This window comes from Loxodonta africana, chromosome 1, assembly GCF_030014295.1.
Source record: "Loxodonta africana isolate mLoxAfr1 chromosome 1, mLoxAfr1.hap2, whole genome shotgun sequence".
Lineage (NCBI taxonomy): Eukaryota > Metazoa > Chordata > Mammalia > Proboscidea > Elephantidae > Loxodonta > Loxodonta africana.
Genome location: NC_087342.1, coordinates 66,220,066 through 66,243,567, shown reverse-complemented (window position 1 = coordinate 66,243,567; position 23,502 = coordinate 66,220,066). Strand labels below are relative to the sequence as shown.

Sequence of the window (23,502 nt, the reverse complement as noted above, 5' to 3'; positions counted from 1 at the left end):
ATAAATAGGATTATAGTTAATGTCCTCTTCTACATCCAAGGTCTCCCCCGCAAAAAAGAAGGAATAACATCATCGACAACCTCATGTTTATATATTAGTTAGTACCTTCACAATTCATACTTTGACCCTTCTAAGTCTCAGCTTTTGACTTTCATATGGATGTCAGTAACGTCTGGTATTTATAGCCATTTTACAAGACCTGGAACCACCACTAAATAAGAATGTTATAAAACTAGTTGGTGTTTTGAAAGACTGTGAAGATCAGAGAAGACGCCATGAGAAACAGATGCAACTTAGGAGAGCTAACTCAATGGGCGAGTTTCCAGCAAAGCAGACTAGCCTTGGTAAAATCCACTCCCACCCACTTCCAAAACTGCCCGCTAAAATCTTCATTTCATTTTCTAATACTCTTTGAAATGATAACATGATAATTTAACTCTAGAAAATATGCATAAACATTTTCCAGGTCAAAAGCTTTTAAGAAACCCAGCCCCCTGTCTCCTCAAACCCCAAGTACACACTTCCATTCCCTGGGAACACAGATAGCTATTGGGGGGGGGGGGACAAAACTGAAAAATTATTGTACCTTTTTAAATTATTTAATTTAATATCATAATTTAAGCACTCTTTAATATTTTTCGGTACTTCAAAGCCATTTACTAAAATGTTTCCTTCAACTTATTAAGTTCTATTACATTCCTATTTTAAACATAGTTTTCCCATAAAGGAGTTTAATGCCGAGAAAACGGAAAGGCAGAGAAGCAAACACGATCACCTGACACAATAAGGGGAGGATTTGGGCACAAAGCCCAGCTCTGGAGATACAGATGAAGGCACCGAGGGAGCCTGAGGTAGGAAGGATCCAGGGATCGTGCCTAGAGGAGGTTTTAAAGAATGTACAATATGCAGACAGGTTGAAGCCAAGGGAAAAAAGAAATATCCAGAAAGCTGTGTCATGATTACAACTGTATCACCTATATGAGACCAATGGTCAACAATCACTTTAAAACAAAGATGAAACTGTAAGGGGGTAGGGAAACTAGGTTAATGGAAACAGACCAACCAGAATAGAAATAATGAAAATGTTCACACATTGTGAAGAACGTAACCAATGTCACCGAACCATTTGTATAGAAATTGTTGAATGGGAACTTAAACTGCTGTGTAAACCTTCACCAAGAACACAATAAAATATTATTAAAAAGAAATTTAAAAAAAGATTGTGACTGTAAATCATAATTAAGACCCTTGGTGTTAGCTGCCACCATGCCATTTTTTAAATGCAGGCCACCCCAGGCACCCTTTTTAATCCTTTTCCTCTCTTCTCCATATATTGTTGTGTTATTATTGTGGTTGTCATTGAGTCGACTCCTACTCATGGTGACCCCACATGTGCAGAGTAGAACTGCTTCATAGGGTTTTCAAGGCTGTGACATTTCAGGAGCATATTGCCAGGTCTGTCTTAACACATCGAAATGTTTAGGATTTGAAGTAAAAATTAAATTAGTGGCGGAATTAGCATTCAAGTCATTCTCTTCACTTTTCATATATATGTAACCTTAATGTCACCACCAATTTAGTAACCTGGAAGAAGAAATCTTACAATCCAGAAAGTTCTACAAACCATGAAGTGATAAGCTACCTAGCCATATCAAATGTCATCTATCTTACTACAACATTATTTAAATGTGAAACCATATATTACTCAAGCATTTAAAACCAGAGAACAATTTTCCAGGTTGCAAACAAATTTGACACCCTAAGTATCATCTCATTCTGACATCAAAGACGGCTTTCTCCCAGTAACTGTAAGACAGAAGGCACTTCAGCAGGGCCTTGATGAGTGTGTGGGGTTCACGTATGCAGAGCTGTGAGAGGCTGGGCAAACAGGAGGACAAGTCGTGGGCTAGAGAAGAGACGGTGGTGTAGGGAGTACTCCCTGCGTAAGGTAACTAGGGCTTGACTAAGGGCTTAACAGTAACTCTGCTCATTTTCTGAAACTGGATAAGAATGCCTGGAATCATTTAAATGTTAGAGGGTGAAAAAACCACAGCATAATCTCCTCCCAAACTTCCTCCCATCAAATGATAAGACCAGACACTCAAAGGGGACCAGTAACTTGTCCTAACTCACAAGCCAACAGTAAACAGAAACCAGGCTTCCTATCTACCAGTTAAGTGTTTTTTTCAAAGTGGCTAATTATACCAATGCTTTGCCTAGTATTCAAATGTACATCAAGACTAGTTTTTCTCAAACTTTCATGGCAACACACAAAATACAACGAGCAAACGCACTTCATACCCAAACCCAGTATGTGTGTATGCACGTATGTATGCATAGGCCTATGTGTATCATCAAACAGAAGTTTTACAAAACAACACCTTCATATGACATGTCCTGTACTCTATTTCTATTTTCTGTTTCTTTTTTTACACTTATCTCTCCCCACAAAATTGATTTCATAACCTACACTTAGGTCACAGCTTCGATTTTATAAGATTGATCTAGGCAATGACAAGGGTATCACAGTGAGTTCCTGGAATACTAATAATTGTGCCAAGCAATCCTTAAAAACCAGGAATCATGAACAATCACTCAAGTGCAGAAAGCAAAATTGACCAAGGGCCCCTCTCCTGAAGATTCATATCCACAGGGAATTACCAAGTCCAGGTCTGCTCCTGGCCACGTGTTGCTGACTTACACAGCACTACTGGACAGTGAACTTTTCACCCCGACTTCAGCCCTGGCTTGTCGGACTAAGGCCAAAATCCAAAGCAGGAAATGAGATGCCACTTGCTAAAACATAAGGATATTTTTAAACATTCTTTAAACGCATCCAAATAAGAGGTAGATATATCAAAATACAGCCCCTTTCTTGGAAATGGGAAGCTGGAAAATATGAAAAGGGGAGAAGTGCTAAAGACCTAAAATAATAAAACAAAAAATTTGGAAACAGGAGAAGGCGACTCAGACTTTAGGAGAGCAGGAAGCTAAGTTAGAGCAGGGGAAGACACTGTATAAGAAACTAGAAAAGCCAATTGGCAGGACCCAATTTCCAGTTCAAGAAACACTAACAGCAAACGAAAATTTCTATTCCAAATCAACTAAATATTTTCTTATGAGGGCAGATTTATACTGGGAGGTCTGACCAGAAAACACAGCTAGTAGACCACTGCCAAAAAGAGTCATTTTTAAGTATTTAAACAGGGCTTAATAACACTTCTTGGCTAAGCAGAGTGAAAAAAGACCACAAGGACAAGGAGCACAGAACTCTGTTTCTAACTTTGCAGCTGCATCCAAGTGCAGGGATGAGAATGCACGGACAGGTCGGGCAACAGAGGACCACCATCCTTCCCTGTATCCATAGAGTGGGGGAACAGAGAGGTAGTAACATCATCAACCTCACCAACACATGGCTGCAAACAGTGTTTCCTGGAGGGTGACCTTTGCATAGGGATCCCCTGGGAACTGGCTGTAGAAACTGGGATATGAAGTTGGCATGAACCTAGGCCTATAATCAACTACTTGCAGAAAAAAATTAAGTTAGAAGATGTGATATTTACAACAAAAATCTAAAAAGAACTAAGATCTGTAGAACCCATATAATAAAATGTACCTAAAGAAGAAATGTAATTCCTACGAGAAGGGGAAGGGCTTCTGGCCTGTTGTTGTTGGGTGCTGCCGAGTGGATTTCGACTCATAGTGAGTCTATGTGATAGAACAGAACTACCCTGTAGGATTTTCTAGGCTGTAATCTTTATAGGAGTAGATTGCCAGGTCTCTCTTCCACAGAGCAGCTAGGAGGGATCAAACTGCCAACCTTTCAGTTAGCAGCTGAGCACTTAATCACTGCACCACCAGGGCTCCTTGCTTCTGGCCTATCATCTAGAAAAAACAGAGAAGAGCTGGTTATTCAGGTAAGGTGGAGGAAGCAGAGAGACGCACATAGGCCATAATAGGTAGAGTTGATCCTTATTATTTGCAGATCCTGTATTATAAACTTACCTACAAAAAAAAAAAAAAAAAAAAACAGCCTGTTGCCATCGAGTCAATTCCGACTCTTAGCAACCCTATAGGACAGACTAGAACTGCCCAAGAGGGTTTCCAAGGACTGGCTGATGGAGTCCAACTGCCAGCCCTTTAGTTAGTAGCCGAGCTCTTAACCACTGTGCCACCAGGGCTTTGTGAATTTGCCTACTTGCTACAATTTATTTGTAACCTCAAAATCAGCATTCAAGGTACTCTCAAAATCAACCACAGACATGTGCAAAGGCAAAAAAATTTGAGTCTCACAACACCATGTTCCCAGTGAGGTCGAAAACGGTGACCCTCTGTCTTATTTCAGGTCTCATACTGTAAGTATTCTTCTTGTGGTCTACTTAGTGCCAGGTTTTTTTTTGTTTTTTTTGGTGACTTCGCTATTAAAGATGGCCCCCACGCCTAATGCTGACACGCTTTTTAGCGTTCCTAAGCGCAAGAAGGTGGTGAGGTGCCTTATGGAGAAAATATGTGTGCTAGATAAGCTTCATTCCGGCGTGTTTATAGTGCTGTTGGCAGTGAGTTAAAACGTTAATGAATCAACAATACATTTTAAATAAGGTGTCTTTAAACAGAAAACATAAAACAAGATTATTTATATTTATCGGTTAACAAAAACATTGTGACCAGAGGCTCACAGGAACCTAGCCTTGTATTTCTCCTTGGAGCAATGGTTTAGTATTGACTAAGTCAGTGTTCGTGGTGACTTTATACAACACACTACTATGAATAATGAGAGTCACCAGCATATGAAAAAGGGGTTGGAGACAAAGGAGCTATGAAGTTGTTTTATCATATTTACCAGGCTTTCGTGCATAAGTGATAGAAGGCAGTGGTGCTTCAGTGGTAAAATTCTCCCTTGGATATAGGAGACCTGAGTTCAATTCCCACCCAATGCCCCTCCTGCTCAGCTATCAGTTGTCTGTCAGTGGAGGCTTGCATGCTGTTGTGATGTTGAATAGGTTTCAGCAGAGCTTCCAGACTAAGACAGACTAAGAAGAAAGGCCTGGGTATCCACTTCTGATAATTAGCCAATGAAAACCCTATAGATTACAAAGGTCTGATCCTGTCGTGCATGGGGTCACCACGATTTGGGGACCATCTCGATGCTAACAACAACAAAAAAGTCTTTAACTTACAGGAGTTCACAAAGTACACGTAACCATGTCAAAGATAATGAACTTCTATTTTCAGTTTTGAAGAAAACATAGGAAGAGAAGAGTAATGGTAAAAGCTACCATTTATTGTAAAGGTTCTCTTTACAATACACAATTGCTAGTCCTTAGAATAACTCTGCAAGTAAATGATACCCCCTTTTACAGATGAAGAAAAGGCTACTAAAGATGCTAAGAAAAGTCCCCAAGGTCACACAGGAGTAAGTAGAAGAGCCAAGATTTAAACCCAAGGCTTTCTGATTTCAAAATGTCTTTTCATTAAGCATACTGGCTCTCATAAAGTATGTTGTTGTTTTTAGTTGCCGGTGAGTTAGCTCCAATTCATGGCAACCGCGTATAAAACAGAACACAACGTTGCCTGGTCCTATGCCTTCTTCACGACGATTGGTACGCTTGAGCCCGTTGTTGCGGTCACTGTGTATTCTGAGTGCTTTCCAACCTAGGCGGCTCGTCTTCCAACACTATATGGCACAATATTCTGGTGTGATCCATTGGGTTTTCACTGGCTAATTTTTAGAAGTAGATAGCCAGGCCTTTCTTCCTAGCCTGTCTCAGTCTGGAAGCTCGGCTGAATCCTGTCCACCATGAGTATTTGAAATACCAGTGGCACAGCTTCCAACATCACAGCGACACACGAGATACCACAGCACAACAAACTGACAGATGGTTGGTGGTCAAAAGGTATACTTAAGTGAAAATCAGTTAAGCCACACATGAAGCATTTAAAAACAGAAGGATGAGTTATGGTCTCAAAATGTAAACTACCAATGTCAATTTCCTGGTTTTAATAAATAGACCATGGTCATTGAAGATGCTATCGTTGGAAGCTGGGTAAAAGGTACATGGAAACTCTTATATTTTCATACTTTCTTGTGAGCCTAAAATTATTTTAAAATGAAAAGCTTTGGGGTTTTTTGTTTGTTTTTTAATTATAAAAATGGCCTTTTGGGAAGTTTATATAGCAACTTTTCCTTTGGGCCAAGCGCTCCTTGGAAACTCTATGGGGCAGTTCTACTCTGTCCTATAGGGTCGCTACGAGTCGGAATTGACTCAACGGCACTGGGTTGGGTATATAGATTATTCTCAGTTGTCTACAGTGATTCAGGTAAGGTTCTATCTAAATACCACAAGAAATAAAATAAGTAATATTGAATCCCTTCTAATCACTTTCAGTTTTGATAAACTTGTCTGAAGTACCTATTACCACATGACACTGCACTATTTCTTCTATACACGTTTATCCACTCCCACACTCAAAGTGTCTCCATTTTTTGTCTACCATGTTTAGATACAGGCACCAGGGAAATGGAGGTACTAAATCATATCTAAATTGAATATCATGAGAATAAAATGCCTAGCTGATATTAAAAAGAATATTTAATATGAACATTGGTTTTTTCCCCTAATAATTAATAAATCCCCTTTCTCAGCAAATAAGATAATTTTTGAAATATTTGCTGAGTGCCTTCTATCTGTCATTAAATTCATTTATTATCACAACAACCCTCTAAAGTAAAACTTAATAAACCCATTTTATATACAAAGAACACAAGATTCTTAAGAGATTAATTTATCAAAACCATGCAATTACCAACTGGCAAATTGAGGAATCAGACTCAGATCTATACAATTTCAAAGATGATACACCTTGCTCTATCGCCGCCCTCCACATTTTCATTCCCATGCTTAGAAGGCATCGACTCTACCATCTGGAGTCCCTAAGTAGTGCAATCAGCACACTTGGCACTTGGCTGCTAACCAAAAAGTTGGAGATTCGAGTTCACCCAGAAGTACCTTGGAAGAAAGGCCTGGCAACCTACTTCTGAAAGATCACAGCCATGAAAACCCTACGGAGCACATTTCTACTCTGACACACAAGGGGTCACCATGAGTTGGAACAGACTCAGTGGAAACTGGTTTTACTCTGTTATCTACTAACCAAACCTTAATTGCAAAATACCCATTCTAAGCACGTACATATGTTAAAAAATACAATAAAATTTTTAATATCCATTCCTGACTCCTATTTGCAGTTAGTTTGTTACTGAAACTGAAGAAAAGTCTTAGAGATATGAAATAAGTACAAGTGGCATTCCAAGTAACAACGTGTGTGCTCTCAAATGGGAAACATGCGAAGAGTATCTGCCAAATTCATTTTGGCCTCATTTGATACTATCTCACTGATCTGGGTCCAACTTACATTTGTTTCTCTATCTTTCCCTCCCCCATTTCCTCTTCATTCCAGAAGCATGCAAAAATCATAGCAAAGAAGTTGGCTAGGGCTTCCAAGAATACACTGGAAATACAGTCAAATAAGGGAATGGCTAGCTAGGCCAAGCATAACCTTATTTCAATTAAGGAAAATCTAAAGAGCTAAAACAAATCTTTATGGGATCGTAAATAATAACAGGAAACAGAATTATCTAAATATTGACTGTTAAGACATAAATGGATTTTGGGAAAAAATGCTCAAAAGAACTAATTAAATTTGCCTTTTTAATCTGTGCTTTTATGCTTAAAAAAAAGGGTATCATAATTTAGTATAAGTCAAACTTCAAGTTGGATATACTTTTTAATTCAAACTTATTTTTAAGTCTTTAATTATGTTTAAGTCTACTTCCAGCTTTTGTTCCCCAGCGCTGACCCTGCCTATTCAACTCTGATGCGAACGAATCTCAGGTTTCAGATACATGTAACTAAACACCATTAGACTTGAGCATTGTTTCTGAAGGCCCACAATTTCAGGACACTGCCTTTGATTCCTACATTTAAGATGTTTTTTAGTCTAGTATATGTAACTGGTATTACTTTAAAAAAAAAAAAAAAAAGGAACAGTCAGCCCTTAATTAGCTATGCTTTTTAAGATCAAAGTAGAAATGGCTGATAGATTTATATTTTTAAAAAATCACCTAGGCGTTTTCCCCTTATGGTGATATTGTGCAGTATCCCTAGTCCTTCCCTTCCAATTTCTTTGTGAATTAAGGGGCAGTACTGTATTTTTTTTTTTTTTTACTGTATTAGTGTAGTCGTCAAAGAAAAAAATAACTTCTAGAAAGCCAAACCCTCAGGCTAAGCAGTACTGTCTTCTTTCCCTGACAATTAAGTATCAGGTAACAAATACTAGTGAGTGTTTTCTGCTTGTGTTTAGGGGCACAGGTAATAATGCTGTGAAGTCTAGTCTACAAGTCCCCTCCCCCAAACAAACAAAAATAAAACAGCAAAGATAAGACTAAATAAGCGTGTTAGACACTATGTTAACCATGGAGATACGAAGATACCACAGGAAACGATATTTTAGTGATTTCTCTAAGGGGCTCACAATGTAATGGAGGAAATAAAGTTAACAGACAACTAGAATTCAGTGTGCAGAGGGCTGTTCCAAGGATAAGCACAGGGCACTATGGAAATACACAGGAGGAACCACTAACATAATCTGGGAAGAGGAGGAGGTGATGTTGAGATTCCCAGGGGAAGTGACATCCAAAAGATACTAAAAGGTACGTAACCACTTTGCACCTACTCAGATGGCTATAGGAGCCATGGTGGTGCAGTGGTTAAGAGCTACAGCTGCTAACCAAAAGGTTGGCTGCTAACCAAAAATAGTTGGCAGTTTGAATCCACCACCTGCTCCTTGGAAACCCTATAGGACAATTCTACTCTGTCCTGTAGGGTCGCTATGAGTCTTAATGGACTTGATGGCAATGGATGTGGCTAGTGCGTTTAGGATGGCTATAAATACAAAAGACTATTGATAACAAGTGTTGAGGAGGATGTAGAGAAATTGGAACCCTCATACATTGCTGGTAAGAATGTAAAATGGTGCAGCCATTTTGGAAAACAGTTTGGCAGTGTCTCGAAAAGTTAAACACAGAGCTACATGCAATTCCATTCTTAGATATACACTAAAGGGAACAGAAAACATATGTCCCCACAAAAATATGTACATGAATGTTCATGATATGACATATGAATTATATCTCAAAAGAAATAGTAAGAGTGAGCAGGTGAAACATAGAATTAAGGAGTTGGAAAGAAGGAAAAAGTGGCAAGAAAGGCAGATGATAAAGAGAAGAAAGGAGTGGGTGTGAGTTGCTGAGGAGGAAAGAGGGGGTGGGTTCCAGAGCCCAGGAAGAAGAGAGCTGAGTGAGAGTGAAGGAGTGGCCTGTCTTCCTTTCCAGTGAGTGAAGGTTAACTGTGTGGGCGTGGAGACCAAAAAGAGGCAGTTCACCTTTAAAGCTTCTGTCTGGACTAGGAGGTGGGGTCGGAAGTTTAAGGTGATATAGTGAGTTAAGAGCATGGGAAAACGAAAAAGAGTTGACTGGAAAACAAGCCAGATACTGAAAGCTTTCCACATACTTTTTTTAAAAAATTGATTTTCATGTTTAACTCTATGAAACAATTTACTGAGGCACAAAATGGATGGGAGATCTCAGAGCACATTTTCTCTTCTGTCAAACCTTGGGGGACCCTTGGTGGAGAATATGGAGGGTTCCAGGCTCACTTCCTGTTGCTTTTAACAGCAATGTTTGCATGTTTTCCAGGGATTTCCTATTCCGTGTACCAATTGCTTCTGGCCTGCAGTAAGCTGTTTCTTAGGTTATTTGTATTTGCCTCGTATTTTATGAAATTATCTCAACAACTGGGTGCTGTGGACTTCATAAGTTGATATGAAAATGCTTATCACGAAGCTTTTCAAAAACATAAGTGAAAACAAGTTTTCCTCCTTATCCATTGTATCTTATTTTTCTCTTTTTTATCAGGATTGCATCATCAAATTTTTCAACGTTAAAAAAACTGGAATCCTATTTGATATGTTCTAGATGTCAGAATACATCTATTAAAAATTTTTTTTTTTTATATATATATACATATTTTTCCCCCATGCTTCAGTAACTGGTAATAGGTATTTAAGTAAATAAAAGTAACTTTTACCTTGAGTTGGTAATGTTGATATTAAGTCAGATGTTGAAGATGTTATCAAAAACTTCCAAATCGAGTTCTAGATTCCCATGGGATGAGAATAAACGGAATAACTCCACCAGATGATTTTGCCTATTGACAAAAATCAATGATTTGTGAGAACTTTGTTTGAAAGTTGTTGCTTAGCTCCTACTAAAGCATGTAAATACACCAAGTCTTCAAGAAGCACTAAAGTTTCTGATTTCTATTCATTAGAAAAATATCATTAACATTATTTGAAAGTTTACCATATAGCAGGTACTTGTTCACATCTAACCTCATTTAATTCTTATTCCAACACCATTTTATAAGATGAAGAAAATGGAATAGGTCATAAATGGCAGAGCCGGGATTTGAGCCCAGGGATTTAGGTTCTGAGTTCCCAATTGCTACACATATTGCCTTGATATATGTCCGTATATTCTACTCCGTGAAAGACTAAGTTAAAGCTTAGAGATGGTAAAAGGAATCCTAAGTGGTTTGTTCCCATTTGATTGCTAGCGTATCTCAATTCTACACTGTAACACATGGGGTGGCCATGAGTCAGAATAAACTTGATGGCAAAGGGTTTGGTTTGGGTTATTTTGGTTTCTCCAAATATATAAATGTGATCCCAAAATTCAAAATATCATAGACAGGGTGCTATAGTGAAAAGAGAAGGAATCAAGGGAGGGGCCTGGGGATTTTTATGCAGAGCTGCAATAACAGGCTCTGTGTTAGAATTTATCTTGAGCTCTCCTATGCCTGCATTTACTCAACGCTAAATTGAAGGGGTTGCAATAAATGACCACAAGTGTGCTTGCCATTCTAAAATCCTATATCACTGAAAAGAGGAAAACACATTCTGTGAAGCCCTTCACCCCTTCCATTGACAATGTATTTCCCTTCCTCTACTGTCCAGTGCCGTAGAGTCGATTCCAACTCATAGCGACCCTGTAGGACAGAGTAGAACTGCCCCCACTGGTGGTTTAGTGGTTAAGTGCTACAGCTGCTAACCAAAAGGTCAGCAGTTCAAACCCACCAGGCATTCCTTGGAAACCCTGTGGGGCAGTTCTACTCTGTCCTGTAGGGTCACTATGAGTCAGAACTGAATGGACAGCAATGGGGTTGTTGTTTTTTTGGGATCAGTCATGAGGAGTCCTGGTGGTGCAGTGGTTAAGCGTTCAGCTGCCAACCGAAAGGTCTGCGGTTCAAATCCACCAGCTGCTCCTTAGAAGCCCTATGGGGCAGTTCTACCCTGTCCTGTAGGGTTACTATGAATCAGAATCGACTTGTCAAGCAATGGGTTTGTTTTTTTGATATTAGTCACATGAAGGAGCCCTGGTGGCACAGCAGTTAAAGCACTTGACTACTAACCAAAAAGTTTGTGGTTTGAACCCACCAGTGCCTCCGTGGGAGAAAGATGTGGCAGTCTACTTCCATTAGGATTTATAGCCTCGGAAACCCTATGCAGCAGTTTTACCCTGGTGGCATCGTGGTTAAGTGCTATGGCTGCTAACCAAAAGGTTGGCAGTTCAAATCCGCCAGGCGATCCTTGGAAACTCTACAGGGCAGTACTACCCTGTCCTATAGGGTCACTATGAGTTGGAATCCACTCGACGGCACTGGGTTTGGTTTGGTTTTTTTGATGGGGTCACTATGAGTAAGAATCAACTCAATGGCAATGGGTTTGATTTTTGGATTAGTCATTCATTACCCATTCCTTTAAATTCTGGTCTAAACTCTCTTTTCCTTGACTCTGTCAAATGGTCTTGCCATTTATTTTATACTTTTTTGAAAAATATATTTTATTGTTTTTTTGGCAAAAGTTTACCCAACAAATTGGGTTCCCATTTGACAATTACACAAATTTTGCTCAGTGACATTAGTTACATTTTTCACACTGTGTCTACATTCTCTTTAATTTTGTTCTGGTTGTTCTGTTTCCAGTATTCTAGTCTCCCTGCCTCCTTATCCTCTCCTCTCTGCTTTAGAGTAATTGTTGACCTTTTGGTCTCATATAGATGGTTTTTCATTTCATACTTTTTTAATGCTGATCCATACTGAACAATTTAGCACTTATTAGGGTAATAAACAATTTGATTCATTCCTTTAAACCCTTTTAGGAAAGGAGCAGAATATAAATAAATAAAAATGCATAATTCTTGAAGCTGTCTAAGCATTATGTGTTCTATGTCATGAGCTTGTCTGAAATCCCTTTGGGGACACAGAGCAAGCTTGAAAGTGCAGGGCAGGAGGCAGGATGCTGGGTAACTTGTGGACCACGCTGATTAACAGTATAGTTCCTCCTTTAGGGGTATTCCCCCTTTAACTCCTTTTATTGCATAAACTTACTTATACTTGGAAATATATAAACAAGCTGAGGCTCAAGATGTGAACTTGAATCAAGACCTGCAGTTACTATATTTCCTAGGTTTTTCTGCCAAACATTTTTCCTTGGACCTTGATTCCCTGATTCTCCAACATTCTTTGTATTTTGCTTTGATGCGGTCTTCATTTCCACTGTTCTTCCTGAACATTTAAAATGTATGCCTTCCCTCTTATAAAGCAGGAAAGAAACCCTAAGGTGTGCTGGGGGTAGTAGAGCAGAGAAGGGGAGAAGATGGCCTTGGGAATAAGGGAAGCATAGCTCTTAAAAAAAGTACACAATGTTAGTATCCAAATTAAATAGCATGACTGTCTTTCTACCATCAGAGTGTGATGAGCGACCAAACTTCCAACAAGCTATCAAATGGGATTTCTCTTAACTAGCTTTTCTAGCCTTTGATGTTGATGATGTTGTTAATTGCCTTCAAGTTGATTCCAACTCACAACACCCCGTATGTGCAGAGTAGAACTCTGCTCCATGGGGTTTTCAAGGCTGTGGCCTTTCAGAAGCAGATCTCCAAGCCTGTCTTCTGAGGTGGGTTAGAACTGCCAACCTTTTGGCTAGTAGTTGAGCGCTTAACCCTCTGAGTCACCCAGGGACCTTCTCAGGCCTTTTATTCTACATAAATTATAGATGTAGCAGCTGTATTAGTGGCAGCAGCAGGAGCAGTAATTACAATGAGACACTTACATAGAATTTTCTTGTGCTAGGTTTCCTTCTAAGCACTTTCCTGGTATGAATCACCCAGTCCTCACAATAATCCCATGAAAAAGGCACTGTTATTCCCTTCCTTTTATACAGAGGGGTCAGTTCACTTGCTCAAGGTCACACATCTGCTGAGTGGTGAAGGCAGGATTTGAGCCCAGGCAGTATGACCCCAGAATACTCATAATCCCACTAATCTTCCCTTATTCCAACATATCTAAATCCGTAAAGTTGTTTGCAATGCAGACTACCAGTGGGAAATGAAAGCTGTTTGAAATCTGCTATGGTCATAAATAAAACAGAGAGCTCATTTTATATTTGCAAGAAGGCATTTACGCAAGTTCTAAATTGCCCTGTTGTGGTTTTTTTTTTTTTTTTGCTTTGGATGGGGCTTTGCACAGTCCGTAAAGATGATCCCCTTGTCTAGCTTTGTCCCCTCAGGATATTAGATAGTATCCAAATATCGTGGGTCTGAGAGACGTCATTTATCATATGAGATAGGATACTTTGATACTTAGCCATACAGGAGCTAATTAAGGATGAAATTTCAGACTAGGATAAAAAAAAAATTAAAGAAATGACTTAATTTTATGGGAATTGGAAAAAAACGATAAAACTCTCAAAAGATTTAAAACAGATTAGGGGAAAAAGCAGTCTTCAAGCAGGCCAAAAATGGTGGATCTCTTTTCTTAATGTATTACTCCTGGCAATATAAGCTGTGTTTTATTTTTCAAAGCTTAGCTTTTTTAACTGCTTTTTTTCTTCCTTTGCAGAGAGGGGAAAAATATATACACACACACACACATACACACACGTATGTCTCGCATTCAATGAAATACCAGGTGCGCTGTAGCTTTCATTCTTTAAAAAAAAAAAAAAAAACTATTGTCACTCATGGGCTTCAGCCTAGTCTGTCAAGCAGGAATTCAAATCTCTTTAAAAAGAGGGCTTGCATGGTTCATGTGTCAGGCTAACATGAGCTGGATCCTCTTACAGAAGGGGCCAGAGATAAGGCGTCCAAAGGAGGTTAGAAGGAAGCGGCTCCCAGAAAAATCTATGATTTCTTTACTCATCTACCCCACCCTCAGCCTCCCTCCCTCTCTCCTTTGTAAGAACGGGTGCAGCGTGGGATACGGATGAAAGAATGATGTCTTTCCCTTTATAAATGACAGCACTAGATTCCGAAACTAACCCATTGGTAACAAATATCTACTTCAGATTTCTAAAGGTCTCTTTATTTTTCTTTAAAAATGATGAAACAAAAAACACATCATTTTGAATTCCCCTCCCTCCGGCCTTTAGTTTTATTAAGTCCAAAGGAATAAAGTCTGCAGAGTGAGTTTTGTTTGGTTTATTTTAAAAGATTGCATTGAATGTTAGATGGAAATTGGCTGTAAATGGGACCACTTAAGCCCCAATGGAAAGGAATCACAGGGGCTTGGGATTAAAATTGCAGAAAGCCAAACGAAAATTGAGGACTGATGGGCTTGTTGCTATTATCTCTGAGAATACTAAGGACATCGAGGCTTTGGAAGAAATTGCATGGGTGACCTTGAGAACAAGCCCAGACTGAAGAAGTCAGCTTGGTGTAGTTTCCTGCAGGGATGGAAGTACAGCCCGCTGAATACTTCATTTCCAAAGGGAGAATGAAGGTGTTTCCAATAAGCAGCTTTGATTTCCTTTTAGCAGACAGACTTTGCAAGCTGCATTCTCCATGATGAATAAACATCATGTGGCCCTTGTGAAATGTTCCAACTTCAGTAGCTGCAGTCTGACACTCAAATTATCCTAGATTGCATGACTTCAGGACAGAGGAGACTGGAGATTAAAAATGGATTCTACTGACTGAATTCTTGTACGGCTTTTCGTCTTTGTACACAGGAAGGGGAGCCCGGAGACACCAAGAGGTCCAACCTGAACTTCTGGAAACTGTTTTGAAATGAAAACTAGGAGTGGATTCTGGATCCCAGGGAGACATGACAGACTGTCAATCCTCCTCCCACCCAACTCTGCAAAAAATAAAAACAAAAATAAGCAAATTCTCTCTACACTCTAATTTCCTGGAAGGTGGATTCGCTAACACAGGCCTTGCCATCGAGTCCATTCCAACTCATAGGGACCCTATAGGACAGAGTAAAACTGCCCCATAGGATTTTCAGGGAGCGGCTGGTGGATTTGAATTGCCGACGACTGTTTGGTTAGCAGCCAAGCTCTTAACCACTGTGCCACTAGGGCCCCTGCTTTACACTAACGGTTCTTAAATCTGTTGGTGTCCAAACCAGTTGTTATTGAGTGGATTCTGACTCACTGGCAACTCATGTGTGTCAGAGTAGAACTATGCTCTATAGGGTTTTCAATGGCTGATTTTTCCTAAATAGATCACCAAGTCTTTCTTCTGAGGTATCGCTGGGTGGGCTCAAATTGCCAGCCTTTTGGTTGGCAGCAGAGCCCATTAAATTTTTATACCACCCAGGGACTCCCTGTTGGTCTTAGGATCCCTTTATGCTCTTAAAAATTACTTAAGACTTCAAAATGCTTTTGTTTATGTGGGTCATATCTACCAATACTTAACATGTTACAAATTAAAGCTGAGGAATGTTTATTATTAAAATAATTTAAAAACCCATTACTTGTTAACATAAATAGCACACACTTACAAACAATTGTTAGCTTTTTCCAAAAAATGTAGTGTTACAAATTTCTTCAATGTCTAGCTTAATAGAAGATATCTTGTGATACCATGTTTGGTTGATGTACATAAAGAAAACTCGTTCTCATGGAAATGTGTGGTTAGAAAGAAGAGGATTAATGTAATAACAGCCTTTTCAGATAATGGTGTCTACTTTTTCTTTGACATTACACCTAAGCTCAACGCGTGGTCATTTCTATTGGAATGTAAGCCCATATCACTAAACTATATACTCTGATATATTAAAATCCATTGATCTATCTGGCACGTTGAACAGATCCTTTCACCATGCATAATTTTGGTAACATCAGTCACTGGTAATTTGGAAAATATTGATTCAATGAGTTATACTGAGCTTATACCTATACACTTATGAGAGAATCAGAATGAAACAGGCAAAGAACACCTTGGTATTATTATGAAAATAAATTTGACCTTAGCGATCCACTGAAAAGGTCTCAGGGACCCCTAGGGGGTCTGTGAACCAAACTTTGAGAACCTCTGCTTTAGGCTATCATGGCACCTGAAGACAATGACTTGAAATAAGTGGAGAATGTGGTAGAAGTGTGCCCAGTGACTAATGTGTCTTTTTAGAGGCCAGATGACATGCAAATAAAATATGTCCCCAAGTCAGCTTTCAGTTTGGACTGGGTCAAGGAATTCTAGATATGACAGATCTAAATTGTTTCCAAGCTTTCTGGTACAAAGCAGAAAGGATACAATCCATTGGATTTGACGTTGTTCTCCAAGACAAAAGTGCTTAAGTTTAGGCAGTAACAACCATGTCTCAAGCTGAAATTCAGATCTGGAAAGAATGCTCTATGTCTAACAAGCCAGGATCATTTGCTCATTGACGCTTTTTCCCTCTTGTCTGAAATTCTGAGATTCAGTGGTCCCTTAACAACCGTTATTTGTTAGTGATGTTAGTGACCTCACTTTACTAAGAGAATTTTAGACTTGTAGAGATTAGATCCCAGCTGACAACCCACCTCGCCAAATGCCTGCTCCCGAAGGCAGGGATTTTAACCATCTTGTTTGACGCTCTATCCCCAGCCCCGTTACCTATTTAGAGTTCAATGAATATATTTGTAGAGTGAATAAATATCTTAATTTGTATATGAATAACTTTGAATACTCCGCTGCCAAATATGACACCATGTGCACCACGTTGAAGAAATGAATATAAGACGCAGCATCGCAACCTCTGTAGCGTAATGGCATTTTAATGAATGCGGAAAAATACGTACACTGTTTATCTGTAATTTACATCTGTTTAATCAAAAAACATTTAATTCACAAGCATATTTTGAGCAAAGACCTCATGCCCTTTAGAAATTCAGAATTCAAATTCAGAGTATAACTATTTTTAATTCAATAAAATGAGAAAAATAAAGAAACATGAATTCTGTCATTGGAAAACTGCTGTTGCAATGCAATCTCGTACTTCTTCAAAGGAGGGGAAAAAAAAAAGCTTCCTCCTAATCCTTCAAATATCGAAATGCTACAAAAGCTGGGCAAGCTGGGCAAGAAGCAATACTGACAAAAATATCCACTCCTAAATGTGCGTGCGTGTGTGTGAGAAAGAGAGAGAGAGCATGTGTGCATTCACAAATGTGCACATGAATATGTCAGTGACGTTCTCACAGATCTTTGTTATAGTTGCATAAATGGGTCCATTCCTCCTTCACTCATCATGAAAAAAGGGACAGATACAGAGAGGAGGTGGGGAAGGCTAGCTTTACAAGTGACCTGATGTTTCAGAAGTTTTGATCACTTGAATGATGTAGGTTAATTTTTTTTTTTTTAAGTCATGCTTGAGGACAGAAAGTGGGCCTCCTTGATGAACAGAAGTGACTCTGCAATAGAGTTAATTATCCGTTCAAGATGGCTTATGCTCCAAGACTATAAAAAATTGCAGGTGGCTTTGGTTACAAGGGGAGCTATCAGTCATCCTGAACTATTGACATGTTTTTATGTACTATAGTCTCAAATCACTCACTCAGGTTACTTATTCATCCATGAAATCTAAAATGTGGAGTCCCACCTAAGGGAAAAGAAGGGATTTAAACTGAAAAGTCTACTCTCCCTAGTCTCATAACATCTCATTTTAAAGCTGGATGGAAAGGAAAGGCTAAGTTTCCTTAAGCTCACCAGCCCTGAGTACCACTAGTGTCCAGCTACTCTCTTTGTTCATATGCTAACGGAGACAGCTATGAATCCCAGGGACTGGGAAAAGCTACTTAAACTCTATTCACAGATTTTATTTATGATTAGTCTTGAACTCATACAAACTATAGTGAACGTTTATTTTTTCTACAACAATGTGGTTGTCGCTGGACAAAAGGCAGACAAAATCCATTCCATCCTGGTCCCAGGAGCTTAAAAATTACAAAGCACTAATAAATTTTGTTGTCTACACATTTACCTTTTCTTGCCTTTTTATATAACTGAAGTCATACAATATTTGTCATTTCGTAACAGACATACTTCACTTAGCATAATGTACTTCAGCTCCATCCATACTGCAGCATGTATCAAGACTTCATTTCTCCTACTGGCTGAGAACTATTCCATTGTACGTATGTACCACATTTTGTTTAACCCTCCATCTGTTGATGGGCATTCAGGTTGTTTCCACATTTTGGCTATTGTGAATAGTGCTGCCATGAACATTGGTGTACAAGTCTCTGTATGAGTCTCTGCTTTCAAGTCTTTTGAGTGTATACCTAGAAGTGGTAGTCCTATTTTTACTTTTTTGAGGGACCGCCACACAGTTTTCCACAAAGACTGTAACATTTTGCATTCCCACCAGCAAGGGGCAAGGTTACCAATTTCTCTGTATCCTTGCCAACATTCGTTGCTTTCTGTTTTTGTTTTGTTTTGTTTTGTTTTGTTTTGTTTTGTTTTAATCTTAGCCATTCTAGTGGGAGTGAAGTGGTATCTCATGGTGGTTTTGATTTGCATATTGCTGAGGCTAATGACACTGAGCATCTTATGTGTTTGGTGGTTACCAGGGGCAGGAGGGAGGGGGGAAAAGGGAAGTAAACAGTGATGGAAATACTGTGTTGATTAAGGGTAGGTTTGCACAGTCAATTATTGTAACTGCTGTCAATAAGTTGAACACCTTGGTTTCTTGGTTTGGAGGTTTAGGGGCATGGTTTCATGGGTCATCCCAGTTAATTGGTCTAAAAACATGTTTAGTACTTCTGTTCTATGTCCCAGTTTGATATGTAGTGCCTGGGGTCTTGACAGCTTGCAAGCAGCCATCCAAGGCACAACAATTGGTCTCCATTTGTCTGGAACAACAGAGGAAGAAGAGTCAGGAATAAGAGGAAGATATGGAATGCGTAGCTAATTGCCTCCATGAATAACTGTCTCCTTTGCCATGAGACCAGAAGAACTAGATGTTAACTGGTTACCATTACTGAACATTTTGATCGAAGATTCCATAGAAGAATCCTGATCAAAAGGGGGAAAATGCAGAACAGAATTTCAAATTCTCATGGATTCCAGACTTTCTGGAGCCACGAAGGTTAGATGAACCCCTGAAACTATTGCCCTCAGATAATCTTTAAACCTTAAAGCAAAAATATCCCCTGAAGTCTTCTTAAAGCCAAACAATAGTTTGGCTACAACAATGGGCTCAAGCATAACGATTGTGAGAATGGTGTAAGACCAGGCAGTGTCTCATTCTGTTGTACACAGGGTCTCTATGAGTTGGAACTGACTCAATGGCACCTAATAACCACAAAACAACACTAAAAAATGTCTGCCTTGAGCATTATGCTCTTTTAAGATCCATATGGGATCAAATTGACAACAGCAACTCCAAAGATTAGATAGGAACCTGATGGGGCAATGAGTTTATGATAATGGGAGAGGAACAACTCAGAAAAGGAAGGTGAGAATGGTTGTACAACTCAAAGAATGTAATCAGTGTCATTAGTGGTACATGTAGAAACTGCTGAATTGGTACTATGTTCTGCTAAGTGAATTCTCGAACAACAACAAAATAAATAAAATTATATTTAAAATTACGAAGCACGTGCTACCACTGCTGCATTAGAAGAGATAGTCAAACAACTAAACACAGAGTGGAGAGCGAGTATCTCCTTCCAGAAATGGATAAAAGTGCTCCTATTCAAGGTTGTGTGATTTCCCTACCACAAGACAACTTCCTCACTGCTAATGACTGTCAATCAGGTCATAAATTCTAAACACATACTACAGGGTTTGAGATGAGGTGGCAAGTTGTTTCTATTGACACATCTTTCCTAATATAAAAATTTTAATCTACATCAAATTCAACGAATTTTGTTGTATTTTTGCTCCACAATCCAGCTCCCCTCTGAAATTCCAAACTGTGCGCACTCCCATTTTTGCCTGCTTCCTACAATTGGAGGAAACCCTGATGGTGAAATGGTTAACAGCTATGGCTGCTAACCAAAAGGTCAGCAATTTGAATCCACTGAATGCTCCTTGAAAACTCTATGGGGCAGTTCTACTTTGTCCTGCAGGTCATTATGAGTCAGAATCGATTCAACAGCAAAGGGTTTGGTTTTTGGTTTTGGTCCTACAATTGGCAGTCTCCAAGAATCTACTATATTCAATTCTATGGAGCAAAGGAGTCATTTTATAAAGCATTTCCTCTCTTTCCCTCCCTTCCATTGTCCAATATTTGGGCATTTAATAGTTCATCAGAGTCTTTACCAAACAGTAAGAGGTGGGGGAAAATTCAGAAAGAGGTGGTAAATTTCATTGTCAAAAGAAATGAAAGCTATCACAGGGGATATTAGAACCCATCAATCATGTTATGATATAGGATGATTTGTTGATTCTTATTTTCTTGGTTATTGTTGTCTGAAAATATATAGTTTATGGAGTTGAATGTTACTCTATAGAGAAGTCAGAGGTGACATGCGCTGAAACTAATGTCACTTTTTCTTTTTTTGGTAAAATGAGAAGGAAGAACACTTGACAATAAAATCAATCACAGTTGGCTTCCATGCTGTGTTAATATGGACTTCGCTCATATATACCTGTATCTGGTGCTAGCACCACGATTTCCCATGTACTCATTCATTCTCTCAGCATGTAATACATGGCAGACATTGTATTAAATAACAGCAATAAAAATCTTAAATTACAGACTCTGCCCCCCGAAAGCTCCATATAACATTAAATACACAAGTTCACAAATTAAGAAAAAAGTAATGAAGAAAAGGGAGAAGGGAGGGGGTTAAAAGTAGGGAAAGGATAATGAAAGAAGGGAAGAGGGAAAAAGAAAGAATCACAACACTACACCGGAAGGACACACCGCGTGGAAAGCTGAAACAGGAGGAGCTACATCCTGTGGTGGGGCAGGAAGAATAGTGAAGGGAAGGCTGGGCTGTGAACAGGAGCCTGGAAGCATTCCGGGAGTTCACTTGATGAGGCAGGAGAGCAGGATTGCATGCAGGACAGAGCAGGAACAAGCAGTGACGAACCTCTGTCCCCAGGCTTGAAACCTTCCTCATCGTGACATTCCTCTCGTTCGCTTTTCACATCTTCATAGTCACCAAGTCCTGACCTTTCTAGCTTTGAAATCTCACCCTGCCCCATCTTTTCTCTTCCTGCTGGTTCCGTTCCAGTAGAGGGCTTCATTATGCAACATGCTGTACTGAACTAGCCCCCAACTGCTCCCTGTACTCAGCTCTCTTCCACCTCCCAACCAGCTTCCCATCCATCCAACATTCTACTGCCTATGCAGCCTTCTAAAATCTCTGCTCTGCCAATCAGCAAATTGAAATTCTAAAGCATTCACCCAGACTTGGTTCTAGGACCTTTCTGCATCAATTTAATCATCAATTTATATTTCATCACTTTGTTCCATTTGAGGCAGTAGCTTCATTACCAGACAAATGAACAAGGCTGTAAAATGGGGACGGTGATTGTAACTATATTTAGGGTTAAAGATTAAATGAGAATGTATGTACAAGCATAACACAGAGCCTGGCACATAGTGGGCCCTCCATAAATAGTAGTAGCAGTGATGGTAGTAATAGTAGTAGTAGAACTGGTTGTACTTCTAGGCTCTTCCTTTAGAATATCAGAGGCATATCTAAGGTATGCCAGGTATCACACGTGCCCTGGGTGCCACCTGAAAGGGGGTGAGGTGGGGGGGAGAGTTGCCACTGAGCAGTTCTTATTAACAAATACAGTTTCTATTGCCAGCTGTGAGAGACCATTCAGCAGGTTAAAACTAATACTTTCATACTTGAGAGCCCTGGTGGTGTAGTGGTTAAGAGCTCAACTGCTAACAAAAAGACTGGCAGCTGGAATCTACCAGCTGCTCCTTGGAAACCCTATGGGGCAGTTCTACCCTGTCCTAGAGGGTCACTATGAGCCCAAATCCACTGGATGGCCACGGGTTTTTTTTTTTTTAATGGGACAAGGTGAACTGTGTGATCCTGTTCTGCTGACCGTAGAAAAAGAAGAAACTGGGAGGAAAAAAATGACTTTTGAGCGCATCATAGACTAATTCTCATCAGTGAAAGCAAGGAAGGTATCACTGTAATTTTCACGTAGCGCTATAACGTGTTAAGTAAAAGATGAACGAGCTTGAATTGTATCTTTGAACTGATATTATGGTAAAGTTACCTAAAAGATGGCATCGGATGTTTGCACAGGGGTGCAAGTTCAGCGCTTGCCATAGGCACTATTTTCTGTAGCTCCGTCTCTGCTTAAGATTGCCCTGCCTCCTTCTCTTCTCTTCTCCATGTCCTTCCAATGTCCAGTAACAATCTCAATCAAATGTCCAGGACACCCTTTTTTGCAGTATTAAGGCACAAAGATTCCGGGGCCGAGATTACTTAAAGAAGGGAGACCCAGAGAGAGCAGCTGGTTCAACCCATTTGTTGTTTCTACAGCAGAGGAGAGACTAAGAATGTGAATGGTATTCCTACCTCACCTGACTAAACCAAAACCAAAAACTCGTTGCCATCCAGTCAATTTCAACTCATAGCGACCCTATAGGACAGAGTAGGACTGCCCCATAGGGTTTCCAAGGAGCACCTGGTGGATTCAAACTGCCTGCTGACCTTTTGGTTAGCAGCCGAGCTCTTTACCACTATGCCACCTGGGTTTACTAAAAAACTAGGTAAGCAAAAATTGGAGTTCATGGCCTGATAAGGGAAATCAGCCCTGTTAACAACCCAGGCTTTCAAATGGAATTTCTAAAGGGTTAAACCACAGGAATAAGTGTAAACCAGAAACTGACTAGCCCTTCCAAAGACTAAAGCCCACCTTTGGAAGAGCTCAATCCCTACCTGGATCAAGGTGATCTACCCCACCTGCCTGCCTAACAGTAGAAAAGTAAACCCTCTCTGGAGAAATATAACATCACCCACAACTAAGCATTAGCCTACACTTTTAATACACAATGTACAACATTCATCAAAATAATTCTACTTACAAAAATAAAAATCACCCAAAAAGCAAGAGGAAAATAAGAAACAAGAGAAACAGACAGATGAGATTCCAGCTATTGTACTTATACAGAGAGGGTTTTAGATTAACTCTGATTAATA

General features: G+C 39.5%; 1 long non-coding RNA gene across 1 annotated transcript in view; it reads right to left on the bottom strand.

Moving 5' to 3' along the window:
* The window catches only part of LOC111752381 (uncharacterized), a 102,712-nt gene extending 91,555 nt beyond the window's left edge, over positions 1-11,157 (bottom strand). Inside the window, exon 1 of the long non-coding RNA XR_002787328.2 lies at positions 10,146-11,157. This is a non-coding gene — a long non-coding RNA (uncharacterized LOC111752381). The remainder of the gene's footprint in view (positions 1-10,145) is intronic.
* Between the last annotated feature and the right edge of the window lie 12,345 nt (positions 11,158-23,502).